This window comes from Schistocerca nitens, chromosome 11, assembly GCF_023898315.1.
Source record: "Schistocerca nitens isolate TAMUIC-IGC-003100 chromosome 11, iqSchNite1.1, whole genome shotgun sequence".
Taxonomy (NCBI): Eukaryota; Metazoa; Arthropoda; class Insecta; order Orthoptera; family Acrididae; genus Schistocerca; species Schistocerca nitens.
The window spans coordinates 122,782,272-122,805,430 of record NC_064624.1 but is presented as its reverse complement, the minus strand read 5'-3'; the positions used below and the strand labels follow the sequence as shown (position 1 = coordinate 122,805,430).

The following is a 23,159-nucleotide window of genomic DNA, read 5'->3' as shown; positions in this document are numbered from 1 at the left end:
TGACATTAAAGAAAATATATACTGTGAGGGCAATGTCAGAATTCCCAGACTATTGAATAGGGGTCGACAAGAGGTTCTCGAACTTACACCACATATAGCTCGAACAGCCCGTTTTTGAGCCAAAAATACCCTTTTTGAATCAGGAGAAGGTAGGGAACCTTTTGGCATTAAAAAAACTAAGTACAAGAAATACATTGTATTATATACATCTGAAAGAGCGACCGACATACTACTTTTCCACATAGTCACCAAACACATTGAGGCATTTATCATAGCAGTGGACAATCTTTGAAAGACCTTCGCCATAAAATTCTGCCGCCTGAGACTTCAGCCAGTGAGTCAAACCCACCTGAAGTTCCTCGTCATCATCAAAGTGCTGCGTTGCAAGCCAGTTCTTCATCTTGGGAAGCAAGTGGAAGTGCTTGGTGCAAGATTTTGGCTGTGGGGCAGATGAGGGAATATTTCCAATTTGAATTAATTAAGGAGTTCTTTAGTGCGGTTTGCCATGTGAGGTCAGGCATTGTCATGCAAAAACAAAATTTTGGACATCAGCTTTCCTCAGTGTTTGTTTTGAACTGCTCTTCTAAGGCTTTGCAAAGTTTGAGAGTACCAGGCAGAATTTATGATTGCTCCACATTTGAGAAAATCAATAACAAGCACACCTTGCCTATCCCAAAACACTGTCGCCATCAATTTCCTTGCTGACAAGGTTTGCATACATTTTCTCGGTTTTTGGGATGACCTCATGTGCCCCCCCTCCACGGACTAGCAATTGACGTGTTTCGCCCAAGTCTCATCACTGGTTATGATTCGATCCAGTAATGAATCACAATGTTTGCGGTACGCCTCCAAAAATGTCAACATTGCCTCCATTCGCTGTTCTTTATGGAGCTCTGTAAACGTTTTGGGCAGCCATTGTGCACAAAATTTGTGGTAGTCCAGCTTTAGAGACGAAATGGCTGCAGGAAAAATGTGAAGACATCGAAAAAGATATGATTGTCGGAAGGACAGATTCAGCACACAGGAAAGTCAAAACAACCTTTGGTGACATAAAAAGCAACGGTGGTAACATTAAGAGTTCAATGGGAATTCCACTGTTAAATGCAGAGGAGAGAGCAGATAGGTGGAAAGAATACATTGAAAGCCTCTATGAGGGTGAAGATTTGTCTAATGTGATAGAAGAAGAAACAGGAGTCGATTTAGAAGAGATAGGGGATCCAGTATTAGAATCGGAATTTAAAAGAGCTTTGGAGGACTTACAGTCAAATAAGGCAGAAGGGATAGATAACATTCCATCAGAATTTCTAAAATCATTGGGGGAAGTGGCAACAAAACGACTATTCACGTTGGTGTGTAGAATATATGAGTCTGGCGATATACCATCCGACTTTCGGAAAAGCATCATCCGCACATTTTCGAAGATGGCAAGAGCTGACAAGTGCGAGAATTATCGCACAATCAGCTTAACAGCTCATGCATCGAAGCTGCTTACAAGAATAATATACAGAAGAATGGAAAAGAAAATTGAGAATGCGCTAGGTGACAATCAGTTTGGCTTTAGGAAAAGCAAAGGGATGGGAGAAGCAATTCTGACGTTACGGCTAATAATGGAAGCAAGGCTAAAGAAAAATCAGGACACTTTCATAGGATTTGTCGACCTGGAAAAAGCGTTCGACAATATAAAATGGTGCAAGCTGTTCGAGATTCTGAAAAAAGTAGGGGTAAGCTATAGGGAGAGACGGGTCATATACAATATGCACAACAACCAAGAGGGAATAATAAGAGTGGACGATCAAGAACGAAGTGCTCGTATTAAGAAGGGTGTAAGATAAGGCTGTAGCCTTTCGCCCCTACTCTTCAATCTGTACACCGAGGAAGCAATGATGGAAATAAAAGACAGGTTCAGGAGTGGAATTAAAATACAAGGCGAAAGGATATCAACAATATGATTCGCTGATGACATTGCTATCCCGAGTGAAAGTGAAGAAGAATTAAATGATCTGCTGAATGGAATGAACAGTCTAATGAGTACACAGTACGGTCTGAGAGTAAATCGGAGAAAGACGAAGGTAATGAGAAGTAGTAGAAATGATAACAGTGAGAAACTTAACATCAGGATTGATGGTCACGAAGTCAATGAAGTTAAGGAATTCTGCTACCTAGGCAGTAAAATAACCAATGACGGACGGAGCAAGGAGGACATCAAAAGCAGACTCGCTATGGCAAAAAAGGCATTTCTGGCCAAGAGAAGTCTACTAATATCAAATACCGGCCTTAATTTGAGGAAGAAATTTCTGAGGATGTACGTCTGGAGTACAGGATTGTATGGTAGTGAAACATGGACTGTGGGAAAACCGGAACAGAAGAGAATCGAAGCATTTGAGATGTGGTGCTATAGACGAATATTGAAAATTAGGTGGACCGATAAGGTAAGGAATGAGGAGGTTCTACGCAGAATCGGAGAGGAAAGGAATATGTGGAAAACACTGATAAGGAGAAGGGACAGGATGATAGGACATCTGCTAAGACATGAGGGAATGACTTCCATGGTACTAGAGGGAGCTGTAGAGGGCAAAATCTGTAGAGGAAGAGATTTGAATACATGAAGCAAATAATTAAGGACGTAGGTTGCAAGTGCTACTCTGAGATGAAGAGGTTAGCACAGGAAAGGAATTCGTGGCGGGCCGCATCAAACCAGTCAGTAGACTGATGACCAAAAAAAAAAAAAAAAAAAAAAAAAACTTTAGAGTGACAATTTCAAACAACAAAGTCCGTGAAACTTGTGGAAAAGAAAGCAAAAGCTCCATTATTGTGAAGTGACAGTTTTCATGAATTGTTTCATTAACTTTAGCGACAAGGTCATCAGTCACAGTGCTCAGGGATCCACTCTTCTCTTCATCACGAACATTGGTTCGGCCATTTTTAAGCCGAATAAACCATTTCCGGACGGAACATTCACTCATTATGTTGTTTCCAAACACTTTGCACAGTTCGCGATAAATTTCTATAGGTTTTAGGTTTTTTGTGAACGAAAACCGTATCACAGACCACACCTCACAACTGGCGGGATTTTCAATTGCACCACACATTCCAAATTTGAATATAGAAAAAAACCAGATGCGCACATTCCCTCTGTCACGGACGGATGCTAACTGAGCTGGCGAGCACGCACATACCAAAATAAACGCGCTCGGCACGCACCTAGCAGCATCTGATGGAAACTTACCCTACTTTCTGGATAGCCCTCATAAAAAGGCAAAACCCTGTCAAAGCTGCCCTCTTTTCACTTCACAATCAAAAACGCATTTTGACCAGTGGCAAGCATTCTGTTACAGTATACTGAAGAACTCTGTATAACTCCCTGAGTCGGGAGAACTGCATGCGTGAGCCCTCTCGTTAGACTAAGTGTTAGTACCTACCAGCGGCCCACCATTTCCGCTGGGAGGAGGAATAGAAAATTTCACAGGCTCCATTTTGGTCCCACGAGCAGCTGGGGAAATAAGGGTCCAGTCAGACAGAGCCCCGCATGCCCGAGTAAGCCTTATACAACTGAGGTGCGACAGGTTTCTCAGAGGTTCCCCACCAACGTCTGTTCCACATCAACAGTGATGCATGACACCTTGAGATACAGAGGTTTCTTTTATAGAGGTTTGTTCCATCCTTGCAATCCAGGCGGTCCAGCCTAGATCCCCATTTCCGTCCCGTACAGTGGTCGCTGAAGAATACTCAGAGCTTACGGTGACAGAGACTGGGGGCACTTACGAGTCCCCAGTTCAGGAACCCTGGGGTTGCCAGGCCCATACTCGGCAAATGAATGCTGAATCGTGTTGTTTTGTAAGGCGGGCAACCACAGCCAAACTTTGACATTTTTCCAAAGAAAATTCCGCACTGGCTGTATCAATGATTTTTATTAAATCTATTTTGCACCACTTATCGGTGCATCCTCAGGCAATATACACTATTTATAACATAGTAATGGTTAACATTGCCCTGTAGCCACTCCCCACCATTCACATCCAATATACTTTCATCTGGTGAAAGTGGTAGTTAAATTTTTTTCTCCCCCCCCCCCCCTTACCCCTTCCTTTTAGTGGGAGTGGCAATGATCGAGCAAGCTGAGAGGAGCCGCACGGCAATGGACACAGCCTGACTGACTCATTGCCCCCCCTCCCCCCCCCCCCCCCCCCACACACATATAAACAAAGATGCTGTAACTTAAACACACACACAAAATTCAAGCTTTCGCAACCCAGGGTTGCTTCATCAGGAAAGAGGGAAGGAGAGGGAAAGACGAAAGGATGTGGGTTTTAAGGCAGAGGGTAAGGAGTCATTCCAATCCCGGGAGCGGAAGGACGTACCTTAGGAGGAAAAAAGGACAGGTATACACACGAACACGTGCGCGCGCGTGCGCCCACACACACACACACACACACACACACACACACACACACACACACACACACACACACACACACACACACACACACACACACAGACATATGTAAATGCAAAGAGGTTGGGCAGAGATGTCAGTCAAGGTGGAAGTACAGAGCCAAGGATGTTGTTGAATACCAGGTGAGGTACAAGGGGCGGCAACTTTGAATTAATGGAGGTTGAGGCCTGGTGGGTAACATGAAGAGAGAATACACTTAAGGGCAAGTTCCCATCTCCGGAGTTCTGACAGGTTGGTGTTAGTGGGAAGTATCCAGATAACCCGGACGGTGTAACACTGTGCCAAGATGTGCTGGCCGTGCACCGAGGCATGTTTAGCCACAGGGTGATCCTCATTACCGACAAACACTGTCTGCCTGTGTCCGTTCATGCGAATGGACAGTTTGTTGCTGGTCATTCCCACATAGAAGGCTTCACAGTGTGGGCATGTCAGTTGGTAAATCACGTGGGTGCTTTCACACGTGGCTCTGCCTTTGATCGTGTACACCTTCCGGGTTACAGGACTGGAGTAGGTGGTGGTGGGAGGGTGCACGGGACAGGTTTTCCACTGGGGGCAGTTACAAGGGTAGGAGCCAGAGGGTAGGGAAGGTGGTTTGGGGATTTCATAGGGATGAACCGAGAGGTTACGAAGGTTACGTGGACGGCGGAAAGACACTCTTGGTGGAGTGTGGAGGATTTCGTGAAGGATGGATCTCATTTCAGGGCAGGATTTGAGGAAGTCGTATCCCTGCTGGAGAGCCACATTCAGAGTCTGATCCAGTCCCGGAAAGTATCCCGTCACAAGTGGGGCACTTTTGGGGTTCTTCTGTGGGAGGTTCTGGGTTTGAGGAGATGAGGAAGTGGCTCTGGTTATTTGCTTCTGTACCAGGTCAGGAGGGAAGTTGCGGGATGCGAAAACCTGTTTTCAGGTTGTTGGTGTAATGGTTCAGGGATTCCAGACTGGAGCAGATTCGTTTGCCACGAAGACCTAGGCTGTACGGAAGGGACCGTTTGATGTGGAATGGGTGGCAGCTGTCATAATGGAGGTACTGTTGCTTGTTGGTGGGTTTGATGTGGACGGACGTATGAAGCTGGCCATTGGACAGATGGAGGTCAACGTCAAGGAAAGTAGCATGGGATTTGGAGTAGGACCAGGTGAACCTGATGGAACCAAAGGAGTTGAGGTTGGAGAGGAAATTCTGGAGTTCTTCTTCACTGTGAGTCCAGATCATGAAGATGTCATCAATAAATCTGTACCAAACTTTGGGTTGGCAGGTTTGGGTAACCAAGAAGGCTTCCTTTAAGTGACCCAAGCCTTACAGATATGTGGGGAGTAGCTACAGGGCAATGTTCAATGTTACTATGTTAATGTTATAAATAGCGTATATTGCCTGAGGATGCACTGATAAGTGAAACCGGTCACAGATTTAATAAAAATCATTCATACAGCCAAAAGGAGAGGTCAGTGACTTCGGATGTGGACTAGTCAGTGGATGTCAAATTGAGTGAGAGAGCCATCGGGGACATTTTAACAATTTTAAAGGTGCCCTAGTTGACTATTTGCGATGTGATTGTGCCGTGAAAACATGAAGGAACAGTCACAGCTAAACTGAGGCCACGCAGAACTCAAGGACTGAGTATCAAGTGTTGTGGAGGGTGGTTGTGAAATATCACATGAAATCTATGGAGGAAATCAATTCTGAGTTCCATAGTGCTACCAGTAGTTGAGATAGCATAATGACCATATGTGAGGAGTTAAAAAGAATGGGGCAGAGTGGGCAAGCAGCTCCTCACAAACCACACATTTGTGTAGTCAGTGCTAAGTGACACATGAGGTGGTGGAAAGAGCAATTGCACTAGACAGTGCATGACTGAAATGGAGTGACAAATCTCTCTATACCCTGTGGCAGACTGATGGAAGGCTTTGGATTTGGTGAATGTCTATAATCTAGAATGAGATTTTCACCCTGCAGTGGAGTGTGCGCTGATATGAAACTTCCTGGCAGATTAAAACTGTGTGCCAGACCGAGACTGGAACTCGGGACCTTTGCCTTTCGTGGGCAACTGCTCTACCGACTTCGCTACCTGAGCATGACTCACACCCCGTCCTCACAGCTTTACTTCTGCCAGTACCTCGTCTCCTACCTTCCAAACTTTACAGAAACTCTCCTGTGAACCAGGATGGGGTGTGAGTCGTGCTTGGGTAGCTCAGTTAGTAGAGCCCTTGCCTGCGAAAGGCAAAGGTCCCGAGTTCGAGTCTCGGTCCGGCACACAGTTTTAATCTGCCAGGAAGCTTTGTGTCTATAATCTGTTCATCATAACAGTAAACCTGACGTAAACAAACACAAACGTGATGATTGGTCAGAAGCTGAAGCACACGTACACTGGTGTTGTTACGCTCTTGGAAGTAGGTCCTACTTATGTATTACATATCTTATTACTAAGTTACGTCACTGGTGAATGCTGGCAGGATACAGAACGGCTTGTCATAAAAGAAAAAGAGAAAATGTGGTGCCTGGTTGGCTTCGTGGACTCTGTTGTTGGTAGACTCAATGTAGCAGGTGACACTTCCAGAACTGAAATGTATTTCTTGGACTCAGATAAGGAAGGAGCTAAGAGATTACCAGATGACTGACTGAGTAATACCTTCAGTAGCTTCAATATTTAACTACATGGTAAAACCCTTCCATACTCTCTTATGTTACACACAGCTTGTGCAGAAAAATTACTCTGTGGTTAAGTCATAAATTTTCATCATTCTTGTTTTTAATTACAATTATACATTAGCTAAAAACGATAATGTGTTGCAGTTTTCATCTAGTCGTCTAAGAAGCATATTGTGGGAGATTTGCAGTGTATTATTTCATTCCGCTTAAAAATTAAATGACATTCGATGCTGTATTGCTCCTCTGCTCGTCTCTTTTTACGTGTGAACTGCAGCTGGCCATGCCACTGCAGGCTAGCTGTACCAGCTGACTGGCCACTGCTGTCCAAGTTGAATGCGCCAGTAAAGCTGTTGTCCCACATTATTGGTAAGTCGATGTGTGTGTAACGCACAGCACAAAACCTTCCCTTATTATCGTACTTGACAGTACTCGAGACAGCTCGGCTGCAGTCCCACATGAAATGGATATTCAATGAGGTTCCAGCAAATGCAGAAGAATACAAAGTGCAATGTTTGCATCAGGTTTATTCTTATGATGAACAGATTGTAGAGAATGTTACCTGCCATTGCGCATAGCGCCAGCAGTGAAGTATGGAGGTGGTGGTGTCACAGTCAGGGTGTGTTTTACGGTTAGGATGTGGTCCCTTTATTGTGCTTAAAACTAAATGTGAAGGGTACGACCACACTTGACAACACTGTGTACTGTGGAGTAACGGTTTGGAGACTACAATGATTGTACCAGCATGACAATGCACCCTGCCACAAAGTAACGGTTGCTGTGAGGCTTTGGCTTCTTTAAAGTAACGCTCCTGAAATGGGTTGGTGGTCTCTCCAGAATACTGATCTGAGCCCGGTGGAATGCATTGGGGGGATGAGTCAGAATGTCAACTTCACTCCAGACCCCAAAGTCCAACTTCACAACCTTTTCTGGCTTCGGCTCTTGAGGAAGACATTCAGAGACCTCATTGAAGGTGTCCCCAGTAGAGTTCAAGCCATTATAAGGGTGAACAGTGGACACACCACATATTAATGGGCTCTAATAGGTACCAGGATGCCTTTGATAAGATAGCTTGCTATTTTTTTTTATTAATTTGTAACATACAAATACTGTGTGTGTGTGTGTGTGTGTGTGTGTGTGTGTGTGTGTGTGTGTGTTATATTATAATGATGATGAGAGAAGGCAGTGGATGAAACCCAGTGCTGATACATAGCACAAATGGGGCCACCGAGCACAATGTCCCCATCTGAAAGACAGACCACCATCTTCTACAGTGTCACATACCCTCACTTCATGAGATATGAGAAATGGAGAGGTTTGGAATTTAATCCAGGACATTGGTGCAAAATCTGGTGATCAGGAACTTTATGCTGCCTCCTCTCCTCCCCTTGCCAGCCAAATAATGCCAAAGAAAAATTTTCTCAACTCCAGGATTCAAACTGGCTTACCGTCTTCTCGAACACCACCTCACAAATGTGCATTGGTGATTCTCAGCCATGGTAGCAGGTTTGATCAAATAGAGTATGTAAATTGGCAAACAAGTATACTTAAGAGAAAATCTTTTGAAAAACAACTTGTCACGCTACAGTGAACACTGAGCATCAACAGTGATTGTTGTTTTTTCTTCCTCCAGCCCCCTCCCACCTGCCCACAGAGTACACATACTGAATCTTCTGGAAGGAAATATAACTCGAGTAAAGTGTGGTGCCTAACTAGTCACAGATCCACTCTCAGCGCAAAAGTGCAGTGCTCATACTGTATAACTCGATATCAGCTGACTCCATTTGACTGAAGATATGGTTTTGCCTTTTGCTCTCCCCCCCCCCCCCCCCCCTGGACACCCCCCCCCCCTCCTACTCACAAATCCACTTCAGGATGCATATAATCAACAGGCAGGCTGACCATTAAAGATTATGCTTGCTGCACATCAGCAAATGTGTGATTAGTATTTTGGCTCACAGCACAGTGTTTGCTTATACAAACAAAACAAACGCCATCTGAACATGATGATGATATTTGGTTTGTGGGGCACTTAACTGTGCAGATATCAGCACATGGCAGACCCTGAAGGCCCAACGGTGCAGACTGGCAGCTGTGTCATTCTCAGCCCTTAAGGTCATTGGAGGCAGAGGCAACTGACAACAGCCTTATGACAGTGGTATTACCGGTTCCCGTCAGGTCACTGTAGTCAAGTGCTGTTGGGCTTGGCTAGCACTTGGAGGGGCCACCGTCGTGGTCTGCTGGGTGCTGTTGGTAAGCATGGTGCACTCAGCCCTTTGGAGGTTAATTGAGGAGCAATTTGCTGATGTGCAGCAAGCATAATCTTTATTGGTCAGCCTGCCTGTTGATCATATGCATCCAGAAGTGAATTTGTGGGTAAGGAGGGTGGGGGGGGGGGGGGGCACACCACTCTCCGGGCCGTTGTCAGTACTCGTGACATCGCTACTTCTCAATCAAATTGCTCCTCAATTAACCTCCAAAGGTCCGAGAGCACCATGCTTACCAACAGCACCCGGCAGACCGGGACGGTGGCCCCTCCAAGTACTAGCCGAGCCCAACAGCACTTAACTGCAGTGACCTGGCGGGAACCTGTAATACCACTGTCGTAAGGCCGTTTTCAGTTTTTGCATATGACTGAAACAAACTGCTACATCATTCAAACTACACTGAAGGGCCACAGAAACTGGTATAGGCATGTATATTCAAATACAGTGATGTAAACAGGCAGAATATGGCACTGCGGTCGACAACGCCTATGCAAGACAACAAGTGTCTGCCGCAGTCGTTAGATTGGTTACTGCTTTCAGCTGAAAGCTCAATTTGTATGCCACTCTTTTCATGGTGCATGTCTGCAGCTCATCATCTTTATGGTAAGTAGCAATTTATCCTTTTCATATTATCATTATTCCATTCTGGATTTTCCAGTGTTTGTTTAAGAAGTTCAACATTTTTGATTGTTGCTTCACAGTGAATTTTTTCCCTCATTAAGTTTGTCGTAAATAGTTCACTGCAGTTCAAAAGGAACAATCGTGTACATAAATTCAAAACCAGAAGAAAAAATGACATACTGTACTCCACATTAAGGCCATCTTTAATGAAGATAGGTGTGCAGTCAAAAAAATTTGGTCACTTATCCAGCGATATAAAATGTTTGACAGGCAGCAATGTTAAATTTGAAAACAAACTTAAAAAGTTTCTCCTTGACACACCTTTCTATTCTGAGGGGAATGAATGTGCATCATTACGATTAATCTTATAAATGACACACGGAATATGAATGTCACTAAAAAATAAAGAGATACTTTGAAAATCCTCCTGTAGAAGTTGATGTTAGAGTTGCACCTGTTTTAGACTGAAGTCAGCTGATAGGTATATCCCTCTAACTAAGGGCTCACCTTCAGAGGATGTCATGTTTCCAGGAAGAGAAGGTATTAGCATATTTCATCAAAATATAGCGGTATTAGAGATAAAGGCAGTAAATGTAAATGCCATGTGGCTAGAGCCTCCCGTTGGGTAGACCGGTGCAAGTCTTTCGACTTGACATCACTTCGTCAACTTGCGTGTCGAAGGGGACGAAATGATGATGATAAGGACAACACAACACCTAGTCCCTGAGCAGAGAAAATCTCTGACCCAGCCGGGAATTGAGCCCAGATGAACTGCTTATAGATGTTGACTCTTAAATTATTGGTATATTGGAGCACCACTTAAATAATTTGACAATTCAGAGGCTTCCTTTACCAGGATACATATTGGCTGGCTGTTTTTCGAGGAGTTCCTTGCGAGGTGGGGGAGTGGCCATGTATGTAAAAAAACAGTATTCCATTTGAGTCCTTAGACGTATCACAGCACTGCGCGGAACAGATATTTGAATGTTGTGCAGGGGCTGTTGAATTTAGTGAAACCAAACTTCTAATTGTTGTTGTTTATAGGTCCCATAACTCTGACTTCAGAGCATTTCTGCTCAAGCTAGAGACAGTTCTTGATACACTTTATAGGAAGTATCAGAAATTAGTTATATGTGGTGACTTCAATATTAATTTTGTATATGATGGTGCGAGAAAAAGTATGTTGGTAGATCTCCTAAATTCATATGATCTGATGCAGACAGTGGTTTTTTCCAACTAGGATGCAGGGGAACAGTAGCACACCTATAGACAATATTTTTATTCATTCTTCATTATTAGATGGGCATTCTGTTAGTAAAAGGGTGAATGGCCTTTCAGACCATGCTGCACAAATTTTAACACTAAAAGGCTTTTTTACTCAAACAAATGTCACATATAATTACAGACTATGTAGGAAAGTTAATCCAACAGCAATGGAGAGTTTTTTAAACCTCGTTAAGGAGCAAGAGTGGCAGGATGTTTATAGTGCCGATAACATAGATGATAAATATAATGCTTTCCTTAAAATGTTTCTCATGTTCTTTGAGAGCTAGCTGCTTTCCATCAGAATGTTCTTTACTACTAGTAAAAGGCTGCCTGGGTGGCAGATTAGTGGGATAAGAATATCTTGTAAAACAAAGTGGGAATTATATCAAGATGTTAGAAGTAGTCACAAACAAGCTACAGTAGGCCATTACAAACATTACTGTAAGGTCCTTAAAAATGTTATTAGGAAGGCAAAGAGAATGTGGTACACAAACAGGACAGCTAATTCGCAGGATAAAATTAAAACCATATGGTCAGTTATGAAGGTAGTGTCTGGTCAGCAGCACAAGATTGACGATATAAAGTCAGTTCATTGTAAAAATATTTCTGTTACTGATAAATCAGATATATGTACAGCATTTAACAATCATTTTCTCAGCATTACTGGTGAATTAAATAAAAATTTAGTTTCGACACAAAATCATATAACTCTCTTGGCAAATGCCTTTCTGAGATTGCTGTCAGAAATACTCCTCTGTGATACAGACAAGGGGAACATTGAGTCAATAATTAAATCACTGAAGACTAAGAACTCTCATGGACATGATGGAGTGCCTAGCAGAATATTAAAGTACTGTGCTGCACATGTTAGCCCTGTATTTAGCCATATTTGTAATTTTTCCTTTAGGAATGGTCAGTTTCCTGAACAATTAAAGTACTCAGTAGTAAAGCCGCTTCATAAAAAGTGAGAAAGGGATACTGTAGACAATTTTAGACCTATTTCTATATTATCAGTGTTTGCTAAAGTTATTGAAAAGGATGTGTATGTAAGGATAATTGATCATTTTATATCACATGATTTGCTATTAAATGTACACTTCGGCTTTAGAAGTCATTTAACAACTGAAAATGTTATATTCTCTTTCCTCTGTGAGGTACTGAATGGATTAAACAAAAGGTTTCAAATGCTAGGCATATTTTTGATTTAACTAAGCTGTTTGATTGCGTTGATCACAAAATATTGCTCCAGAAGGGAATATGGGGAGTAGCTCACAATTGGTTCAGGTCTTACTTTAGCAGCAGACAGCAAAAGGTTATTATTCAGTGTTGAGAATGGCTGTGATGTGGGGTCTGAGTGGGGTATGGTCAAGTGTGTGTGTGTGTGTGGGGGGGGGGGGGGGGGGAGCCCCAGGGATCTTTTGGGGCATTTCTGTTCCTTATTTATGTAAATGATGTGCTCTCTAGTATTACAGGACACTCTGAAGTATTTCTGTTTGCTGATGAAACTAGCTTGGTAGTAAAGGATGTTGTGTGCTACATTGGCTCGATTTCAAATAGTGCAGTACATGACATAAGTTCATAGCTTGTGGAAAATAAACTAATGCTAAATCACAGTAAGACTCAGCTTTTATAGTTTCTAACACACAATTCAACAAAACCTGATGTTCTAATTTCACAGAATTTCAGGATCTTGTTATTTTTGCTGCCATTTTTACTATTTGAACGATATCTGAAGTGAGTGATGGTTCGACACAAAAATTATTCTACTTTCTTTATTTTCATTCGTTTATGTCATATGGTATTATATTTTGGGGTAACTCTTCCCATTCTAAAAGGATAATTTGGCTGCGAAATGGGCAGTTCCAGCAATAAGCGTTGTAAGTTCACGAATCTCTTGTCGACATCTGTTCGTTAGTCTGGGTGTTTTGACATTGGCCTCTTTTTTATATATACTATCGCTTCTTGTTAACAATATCAGCTTATTCCCATAATTAGCAGCTTTCACTCAGTTAATACTTGGCAGAATCAATCCTGCATTTGGATCGGACTTCCTTAACTCTTGCATAGAAAGGTATGCAGTATATTGCTGCATCCATTTTCAATAAGCTACCACAAGAATTCGGAAATCTTAGCTGTAATCCATGCGCTTTCAAATTGAAACTGAAGAGTTTCCTCATGGGTCACCTATTCTAGTCTGTCAAGTAGTTCCTTGAGAAATTAAGCTGATTCTTGTTGTATTGTTGATTGCATTAACTTATGGCATGACTTTTTTCAGGTTCATAAATATTTTATTTTTATCTGTTATTACATTTGTGTTGTAATTTCATGTACTGACACCTTCCATGACCTTGAAGATTTGCCCCTCTATTAGGTCCTACGGAACCTGATGTGTAAATAAAATAAAATAAACTGTGCTCCCCCATCTTCACGGCATTTGGAAGAGTTGCTTAGAGTACACACACAGCAGACTTTAATCCACATGGGCTTCATCCACGACTGGCAATGTTGCAGACTATTATGGCAACCACATAACGTAGTCTATATTGTAAGATAGTTTATTCCGAAATGTGAACAGTTTCAGGAAGTTATCCACCTGATCATTCTGATTATAGCAGATCCGGTTGTTGTTGTTGTGGTCTTCAGTCCTGAGACTGGTTTGATGCAGCTCTCCATGCTACTCTATCCTGTGCAAGTTTCTTCATCTCCCAGTACCTACTGCAACCTACATCCTTCTGAATCTGCTTAGTGTATTCATCTCTTGGTCTCCCTCTACGATTTTTACCCTCCACGCTGCCCTCCAATGCTAAATTTGTGATCCCTTGATGCCTCAGAACATGTCCTACCAACCGGTCCCTTCTTCTCGTCAAGTTGTGCCACAAACTCCTCTTCTCCCCAATTCTATTCAATACCTCCTCATTAGTTATGTGATCCACCCATCTAATCTTCAGCAGATCCAGTATCATGAGCATTCTCTGAGAAGTCATTCTGCACCTTGCGATGACTTAAAACTTGCATCAGATCAACAGTGACATAGTCGAGACTCACTCATCTATTCCTACACCTGCCATTGAGGCAGGGCTGGCAAAATTAATCTTATGGATATCATGAAGGAATTAATTGTTTACTGAAATCTCGAAACGAAACTATGCTCAAAACTTGTGTGTAAAATTTATGGTGCCTAAAGGGAACACATTAAATGTCTTCATCTTCGTCAAAGAATTTGTTTTCCGGTAAGATGCGATGCACACTGTCCGTAAAATGGTAATAATGATAATGTGGTCTCCAGTGAAATCGGAATTCCTGTTCATAAGTGGTTTCAGAGCAAAGTAGAACTAACGTCTTCCATTTACATAATGTCTATCTCAAAATTAAAGGAACAAAATTATTTCTAAGAAGCAAGATATATGTAACTAGGCCCATATTTAGACTTTTGATATTACTAGATTGTTTCTCTCTCTCTGTCTCGGGCTATTCATATGCCACTGCTGACTGAATGGACAGAGGTCAGATGTCTGACAGACAGTATCAGGACTTCAAGTAACTCTTCTGTCAAACGGCAGCATTCAGTAAATTTTGCAGCCCGAGACCAGCTAGATAGTAAAGTGAAAACTTTACCAAGTGAGGCTGTTGGAAGAAGATGTTTACCAATGCAAAGCATACATTGTGCCTTCGAGACAGGTAACTGTCAGAATTCTGTGTTGCTAATGTATGACAAGTTAGTAAATATGTTAAACCTTCCACATAAATCTTGCACGATGATCAGAAAATTAAATAGATTCAGACTTCTCCAAACATGTGCTTGGGAACTCTTCCCCTACACCATTGACAAATGAGCAATGATGGGAGGAGGAGGAGGGGGGGAGGGGGGAGGGCATATGAGATACTGGTCCTCTTATACAAAAAACGAAGTTCAAATACTCAATTTAGTGAATTTTATAACCTTTTTTGTCAAACTGTTGTACAGGAAGTCCTGTTTATTGTGATCACAATAAGTAACTTTTTGTCCAGAAACAAAATAAAAAAATGTATAAGAACAACTAAATTGAAGCAAGCACAATAAAACACCTGGCCAATCTATGAGAAGAAATCCCTCTCAGTGAGCACCAAATGTGAACTCTACCGCTCCATTGTTAATCCTAAAACAATACATGCTTGTGAAACACTATTCAAACTGAACATTAGATTGGCATCAGATAAACTAAAGCATGCAGGCAGAAGAATTGTCACAACAAATAACAACAAAAAACACCAAATGGGCAGACAAAGGTGATTGATGCACAACGAAATGGTGTAACAGAAAACTGAGTTGGTAACAGATATGATGCAAAAGGAGAATATTGCCATTTTCTGCTATTTGCGGTATTAAGATTAGCAGAAAACAGGCTACTGAAAAAATTGATTTTGGAAAAATAAAACCAAGAATAATTGGTTTGGAGAGGCCCAGAATGATTCAGAATAGTTAAATACGACAATGCAACAAACTGAAAACACAGAAGAAAAGATCATTCTCATGAACAGTAATGCTAGACTTGAAGCTAAAAACATTTAAACAAAAACGATTCACCATAACTGAAAGAAAGGGCACCCAGGTTAAAAAGAATGAAAACGTTATGAAAAGCACAGGTGTGAAATAGCCAATTCTCTACTTGGGAGGCTTAAATAAATATGAACTGATTCAGATGATCCCATGTGGGCATCAACTTTGTTAGAAAATGGATATAATTAACACATACTATGTAGTGGTATTTATATACATAACAAAATCTTCAAATTAAAATAACTTCTTAACTATTGCATATCAGATAAAATTAATTGCATTTCTGTAATAGGAAACTTAGTAATGGGACTTAACATTAGTAAAGGTCAGTGCTCCAGTTAAATAGTGGAATCAAAACTTTTAGAGCACATTCTACTATGAAATTTTAAAGTGCAGGTTGTTTTGTAAACTGACTGCACTATTGGAACTAGCAAAAAAAGTAAATTACTGTTTGAATATTAAGAATCTGGGAAAGAAAGGATTGCATGAAAGAAACAAAATAACATTTGTTTACTCTGGAAGTCATGCCAAAGTAAGTGGAGATACTCCGTTTCATTGCATTTTATCTGTACGATCCTGAAAGGATATTACTTACCTCTATTAACGTGAAGGTAGTATCCTGTGATTTTAATTAAACTGTTTGAAGATTGTAGGAGCAATAATGTTTTCAGACTTTTAAGCTATTGACTCGGGCAGCTTTGACTCAGCTTCCCTCTGCTACAGTGCATAGCACAAATATTTGTTTATCTTGGTTGTGATAACCTAACAGATACGACCCTGTTGACAGATCACTGCTTATGCCACTACACGGCCAGTAATGAATGAAAAGCTAACAGAAGACAGAGTATTTGAGTCCTAGCAACTTAGCTCCAATACTGTTTCTCATACATATAAACAACCTTCCTCCTAATATACAATAATCAGAATTTGTTCTTTATCCAGAGACACAAGTATTATAATGAATCCAAACATATGTGCATAAACAGAAGAAATAGTAAACAATGATCTCAAAAGTATTATTGAGCAGATTTCTGCAAATGGTTACACTTTCTTGCAAATTCCACCACTATTTTGTCTATGTATTGTGGAAGTTACATGTTTCATTAAGAAAATAATGGACACTGAAGATCAAGTAATGTATAAAAATGAAAATTTCGTAAATATACTACAAGACAAAATGGTACTGCATAGTGAATACGCAAAAACAAAACTAACACAAGATGGGCCTCTACTAGCAAGGAAAAATGTTACAAATCACCACATTACATAAAAAAAAAAAAAAAGATATTTTAAATTGGTTCTAAAAATCTATCTTTTAAGTAAATGTTACTACAATGTTGATGAACATATACTACCCTAAACTGTATAAAGATGAATAGATATTAAGATTTTCCTAATGATAAGGCAGTTTTCTCTTGTTTGTGGTAAGAACATGGGCTAGTGAAAAGTATGTAGAGACTCAGCAAGTAATTACACATGTCGTCCCACAATAAAACTGATGTGCAACACAACACGTTCATCATAGCACTCCATGTATTTTGGCACCTGCTTCGCATTTGCATACACACGTGCTTTTTCAAAACGTACGTATAAGCCTGGCTTTGAAGCTGTCTCTTGTATGACATTTATCTGAATTGTTGCATCTCCTGTAGATTCAGCTAAGATGGCAACATTGTCTGCAAAAACCAATCAATCAAAATTCATATTATCCCCTTTCCTCTCAATTGTGATTTTTTAAAATTCCTTTTTTTTCTGTTCTATTCTTCCATCTCCTGACTATCTTTTCTAGCACACAACTGAACAGGAATGGGGACAATCCATCTTGTCTTACCCCAGTTCTGTTCTCACCTAAAAATTTAATTTTGCATTTATTATTATACACTGAAGAGCCAAAGAAACTGGTACACCTGCCTAATATCGTGTAGGACCCCCGCAAGCACACAGAAGTGCCGCAACACGATGTGCCATGGATTTGACTAATGTCGGAAGTAGTGCTGGAGGGAATTTACACCATGAATCCTGCAGGGCTGTCCATAAATCCATAAGAATTCGAGGTGGTGGAGATCTGTTTTGAACAGCACGTTGCAAGCCATCCCAGATATGCTCAATAATATTCATGTCTGGGGAGAAGTGTTTAAACTCTGAAGAGTGTTCCTGGAGCCACTCTGTAGCAATTCTGGACATGTGGGGTGTTGCACTGTTCTGCTGGAACTGCCCACGTCCGTCGGGATGCACAATGGACATGAATGGATGCAGGTGGTCAGAGAGGATGCTTATGTACGTGTCACCTGTCGGAATTGTATCTAGACATATAAGGCGTCCCATATCACTCCAATGGCACGTGCCCCACACCATTACAGAGCCTCCACCAGCTTCAACAGTCCCCTGCTGACATGCAGAGTCTGTGGATTTATGAGGCTGTCCCAATACCCATACATGTGTAAATCATGAAATTCTGCTAGACAAGCTCAAGTATTGTGGCATGAGTGGGACAGTGCACAAATGGTTTCATTCGTACCTAACTGGAAGAGTGCAGAAAGTAGAAATAAGTAGTTCTCGTAACATGCAAAGATCAGCACATTCCTCAAACTGGGGAACTATCAAGAATGGGGTTCCACAAGGGTCAGTCTTGGGTCCTTTGTTGTTCTTATTATATATTAATGACTTGCCATTCTATATTCATGAAGAGGCAAAGTTAGTTCTCTTTGCTGATGATACAAGTATAGTAATCACACCTGACAAACAAGAATTAACTGATGAAATTGTCAATACTGTCTTTCAGAAAATTACTAAGTGGTTCCTTGTAAACGGACTCTCACTGAATTTTGATAAGACACAGTACACACAGTTCCGTACAGTGAATGGTATGATGCCATTAATAAATACAGACCTTAATCAGAAGCATATAGCTAAGGTAGAATATTGCAAATTTTTAGGTGTGTCCATTGATGAGAGATTAAATTGGAAGAAACACATTGATGATCTGCTGAAACGTTTGAGTTCAGCTACTTATGCAATAAGGGTCATTGCAAATTTTGGTGATAAACATCTTAGTAAATTAGCTTACTACGCCTATTTTCACTCATTGCTTTCATATGGCATCATATTTTGGGGTAATTCATCACTGAGGAATAAAGTATTTATTGCACAAAAGCGTGTAATCAGAATAATAGCTGGAGTCCACCCAAGATCATCCTGCAGACATTTATTTAAGGATCTAGGGATATTCACAGTAGCTTCTCAGTATATATACTCTCTTATGAAATTTGTTATTAACAACCAAACCCAATTCAAAAGTAATAGCAGTGTGCATAACTACAATACTAGGAGAAAGGATGATCTTCACTATTCAAGATTAAATCTAACTTTGGCACAGAAAGGGGTGAATTATACTGGCACTAAAGTCTTTGGTCACTTACCAAATAGTATCAAAAGTCTGACAGATAACCAACAAGTATTTAAGAAGAAATTAAAAGAATTTCTGAATGACAACTCCTTCTACTCCATAGAGGAATTTTTAGATATAAATTTAAAAAATAATTAAAAAAATAAAAATAAAGAAAAACAAAAAAACACAATAAAATAAAGTTGTTATATTAACTTAAGTATGTTGTTAAATTAACCTAATTATGTCATGTATTGGAAAATTCGACTCGTTCCACATCATTACGAAATATCGTATTCATGATCCATGGAACTAGTATTAATCTAATCTAATCTAATCATGTTTATCTGCTTGTTACAATTTGAAACGAGACTCCTCCAACCACGCAACATGCTTCCAGTCATCAACAGTCCAATGTCGGTGTTGACGGGTCCAGACGAGGTGTAAAGCTTTGTGTCGTGCAGTCATCTAGGGCACGCGGTGGGCCTTTGGCTCTGAAAGCCCATATGGATGATGTTTCATTGAATGCATCACACACTGACACTTGTTGATGGCCCAGCATTGAAATCTGGAGCAATTTGTGGAAGGGTTGCACTTCTGTCACGTTAAATAATTCTCTTCAGTTGTCGTTAGTCCCGTTCTTGCAGGATCTTTCTCTGGCCGCAGCGACGTCAGAGATTTGATGTTTTATTGGATCCTGGATATACCTGGTACACTCGTGAAATGCTCGTATGGGAAAAATCCCCACTTCATCGCTACCTTGGAGATACTGTGTCCCATCACTCGTGCACTGACTATAACACCACACTGAAACTCACTCAGATCTTGATAACCTGCCATTGTAGCAGCAGTAACCGATCTAACAACTGCGCCAGACATTTGTTGTCTCATATAGGCATTGCCGACCACAGCGCCACATTCTGCCTGTTTACATATCACTGTATTTGAATACGCATGCCTATACCAGTTTCTTTGGCGCTTCAGTGTGTGATGACTTATTGATTTGGCTCCCCAAACGATTTGCAATGATTCACACCCAAAGTAGAACCTTCAGTACACAGCTCTTTAAACAGTTGGACATAATGACAACAGCCTGAGAAACATTTACTTCCTTTTGGAGCTTACTGTCAGCATTCAACTACTGTTTTAAAACAACAACAACACTGGCAAATGTAACATTAGAGGGAGAAATGATTTACACTACCTACCACTCAGCCCCTGCATGATGCGGAAAGGAGTCAGGTATTCAACCATAAAAATCTTTGACCAGTTACCAATGGAGTGAAGAATGTAATAAAGACAGGAATCATAACTGCTTCACAGTTCCTCCTAGTCCACGGAATTTCTGAATGTGTAACAAAGAAGTACACTGCCTGATAAAAAAAAAAGTGAAGCATCCAGAAAGCGAAGAGGAAACAGAATGAAACTTCCCAGGTTCAGAGGGTATGTGATGTTATTTCAGTAACCACCAAATTGAGGAGGAGGAGGAGGAGGAGGAGGAAGAGGAGATTATCATTTAATGTCTTGTCAACAATGAGGTCATTAGAAACGGAGCACAAAATCGGATTAGGGAAGGACGGTGAAGCACAGCAGCTGTGCTCTTTCGAAGGGACTATCCCGAATTTGCCTTAAGGAATTTAGGGAAATGACACAGAACCTAAATCAGAATGGCCAGTTGTGGGTTTCTACTATCATCATCATCCTGAGTGTTAGTCCAGTGTGCTAACTACTGCACTATTCCGCTTTGTACACTACAAAACTTGAGTTAAACTTACAAAGAATTTGGCTGTATGAGCCCATTTATCAGTGTGTCTTTGCACTGCCTGCATGCACTCATTCGATTGGGAAAAATGTTATACGGCTGCCGTATCTTCTCCCGAGACAAGCTGGTCCACAACTGTCGTAAGTGGTCCTCGATATCCCGGATACCGCCACTGGAAGAAGTTTACACCCGAGCTGGTCCCACACGTTTTTTACGAGGGACAGCTCTGGGGCACTTACTTCCCACAGGAATACCTCAACAACACACAGACTGTTCATAGAGACATGTGCCATGTGAGGGTGAACATTGTCCTGCTGAAAAAAGGCACCACGGTATGGTCACGAGAGAGGTAACACACGGGGATGCACAACATCTGTGATATAGCACTGTGCTGTCAAAATTCCCTCAGTCACTACCAGCCCAGTCCCAAAGTCGTACCCGACAGCTCCCCACGCCGTGACAGCTGGAGTACCACTGCTTAACGAGCAACGAGGCGCAGTGGCTAGCACACTGGACTCACATTCGGGAGGACGACGGTTCAATCTCGTGTCCAGCCATCCTGATTTAGGTTTTCCACGATTTCCCTAAATCGCGCCAGGCAAATGCCAGGACGGTTCCTTTGAAAGGGCACGGCCGACTTCCTTCCCTGTCCTAATCCGATGAGACAGATGGCCTCGTTGTCTGGTCTCCTCCCCCAAACAACCCAACCCAACCACTGCTGCGCCTCTCTGAAACACTGGAAGAATGGGATTCTCTCCCCAGGTTGCCGACGTACTAGCCGTCAGTGGTCATCTGGGATAGCGCAGAATGGCAATTCCTCCCTGAACGGAATGTGACATCATTCATAATGAATCTGAACTTCCGACGCAGCTGTTGCGGTGTTAATGACGTGCTACGCTTAGGTCGGTAAACCTCCATTTCAGCTGCCGCTTGTCTCCAACTGATGGTGTGACAGAATGTTCGAGACAGTCCATTACTTGTTTTCAGAGGACAGCTACAGATCTGATGGGGTTATACTGTGGTTGACACACTGCCAGCCTTCCTGGTGGTGGTTAGGCACAGCCAATCAGAACTTTGACAAGTACACCTGCACCCACATTCCCATGCTGTCCAACATCATCAGGCCATTGTCACATCTGAGTGGCCTACAAAAACGGATCTTGCACAATTCGATGACCTGGCCAAATGGAGACCAATGATGAGGCCTCTTTCAAACTGTCAGTTGCTGACAATGCTGTCCAACCCAAGTACGCATCATATCCGGACCCTTCACGATCTGATGCTCCAGGTGCCTCTTATACAGGGTGTACATAAAGTTAGGAAACCCTTTTCAATTATTTATTGCCCAAGAACCAAACATTGAACAAATATCAAACATATGTCATTTTTGAAGAGATAGCCTGACAGTTTTTTCACGTATACTGCAACAGCGTAGTCTGTTAATTTGCGAACTCAGTGCTAGTCGCAAACATGGCGGCCGTGCTACAGAAGGGGACAGCTGTTTCGTGAAATGGCCTCCCGATTCACTCTGTGAGTTTTTGTCTGTGGGGACACATTAAAGATCTGGTGTATGTACCGCCTCTACCATGTAATGTAGCAGAGCTCCGGGAGATAACACGGCATGTGAATGCCACAATCGACGATGCCATGCTGGGACAAATATGGCAACAATTTGATTACCATACTGACGTCTACCAGGTCACTCGTGGTTCACATATTTGCAAAAAAAAACTTTCAGAGTTTCTCTTCAAAGTGCAATATGTATGACATCTGTAAAATGTTTAGTTCTTGTGCAATAAATAATTGAAAGTGTTCCTGGACTTTATGTACATCCTGTCACGCCTGGTAACAACGCTAACGTGAACAACACTAGCACACCCTGGTGGTCACTACATGTCACAGAAAACTGCTGTCCTAATCATTTACATACCTGCCAAATCACTGTACGAATGGCGAAAAACCTTAAGAAATCACGTAAATGGCCAGCACAATGCCTTATTTTCCACTAACTGTAAAACTGCCTCATTCCATGTCGTAACAAAACATGGCTATTACGATCCATGAAACATACTGCAAATAACTAGGACGTATGCACTGTGGTGACAAAAGTCATGGAATACCTCCTAACATTGTGCTGGACCTCCTTTCACCCAGTGTAGTGCAACGCGATGTGGCAGAGACTCGGAGTCATTGGAAGCCCCCTGCAAAAATAATAAGCCGTGCTATC

At 41.7% G+C, this 23,159-nt stretch overlaps 1 protein-coding gene across 1 annotated transcript in view; it reads right to left on the bottom strand.

The window, feature by feature from the left end:
• LOC126213297 (uncharacterized) overlaps nt 1-16,476 on the bottom strand; it is an 86,808-nt gene extending 70,332 nt beyond the window's left edge. The window contains exon 1 of the mRNA XM_049940973.1: nt 16,381-16,476. The gene's annotated coding sequence lies outside the window, so the exon portion shown is untranslated. The remainder of the gene's footprint in view (nt 1-16,380) is intronic.
• Between the last annotated feature and the right edge of the window lie 6,683 nt (nt 16,477-23,159).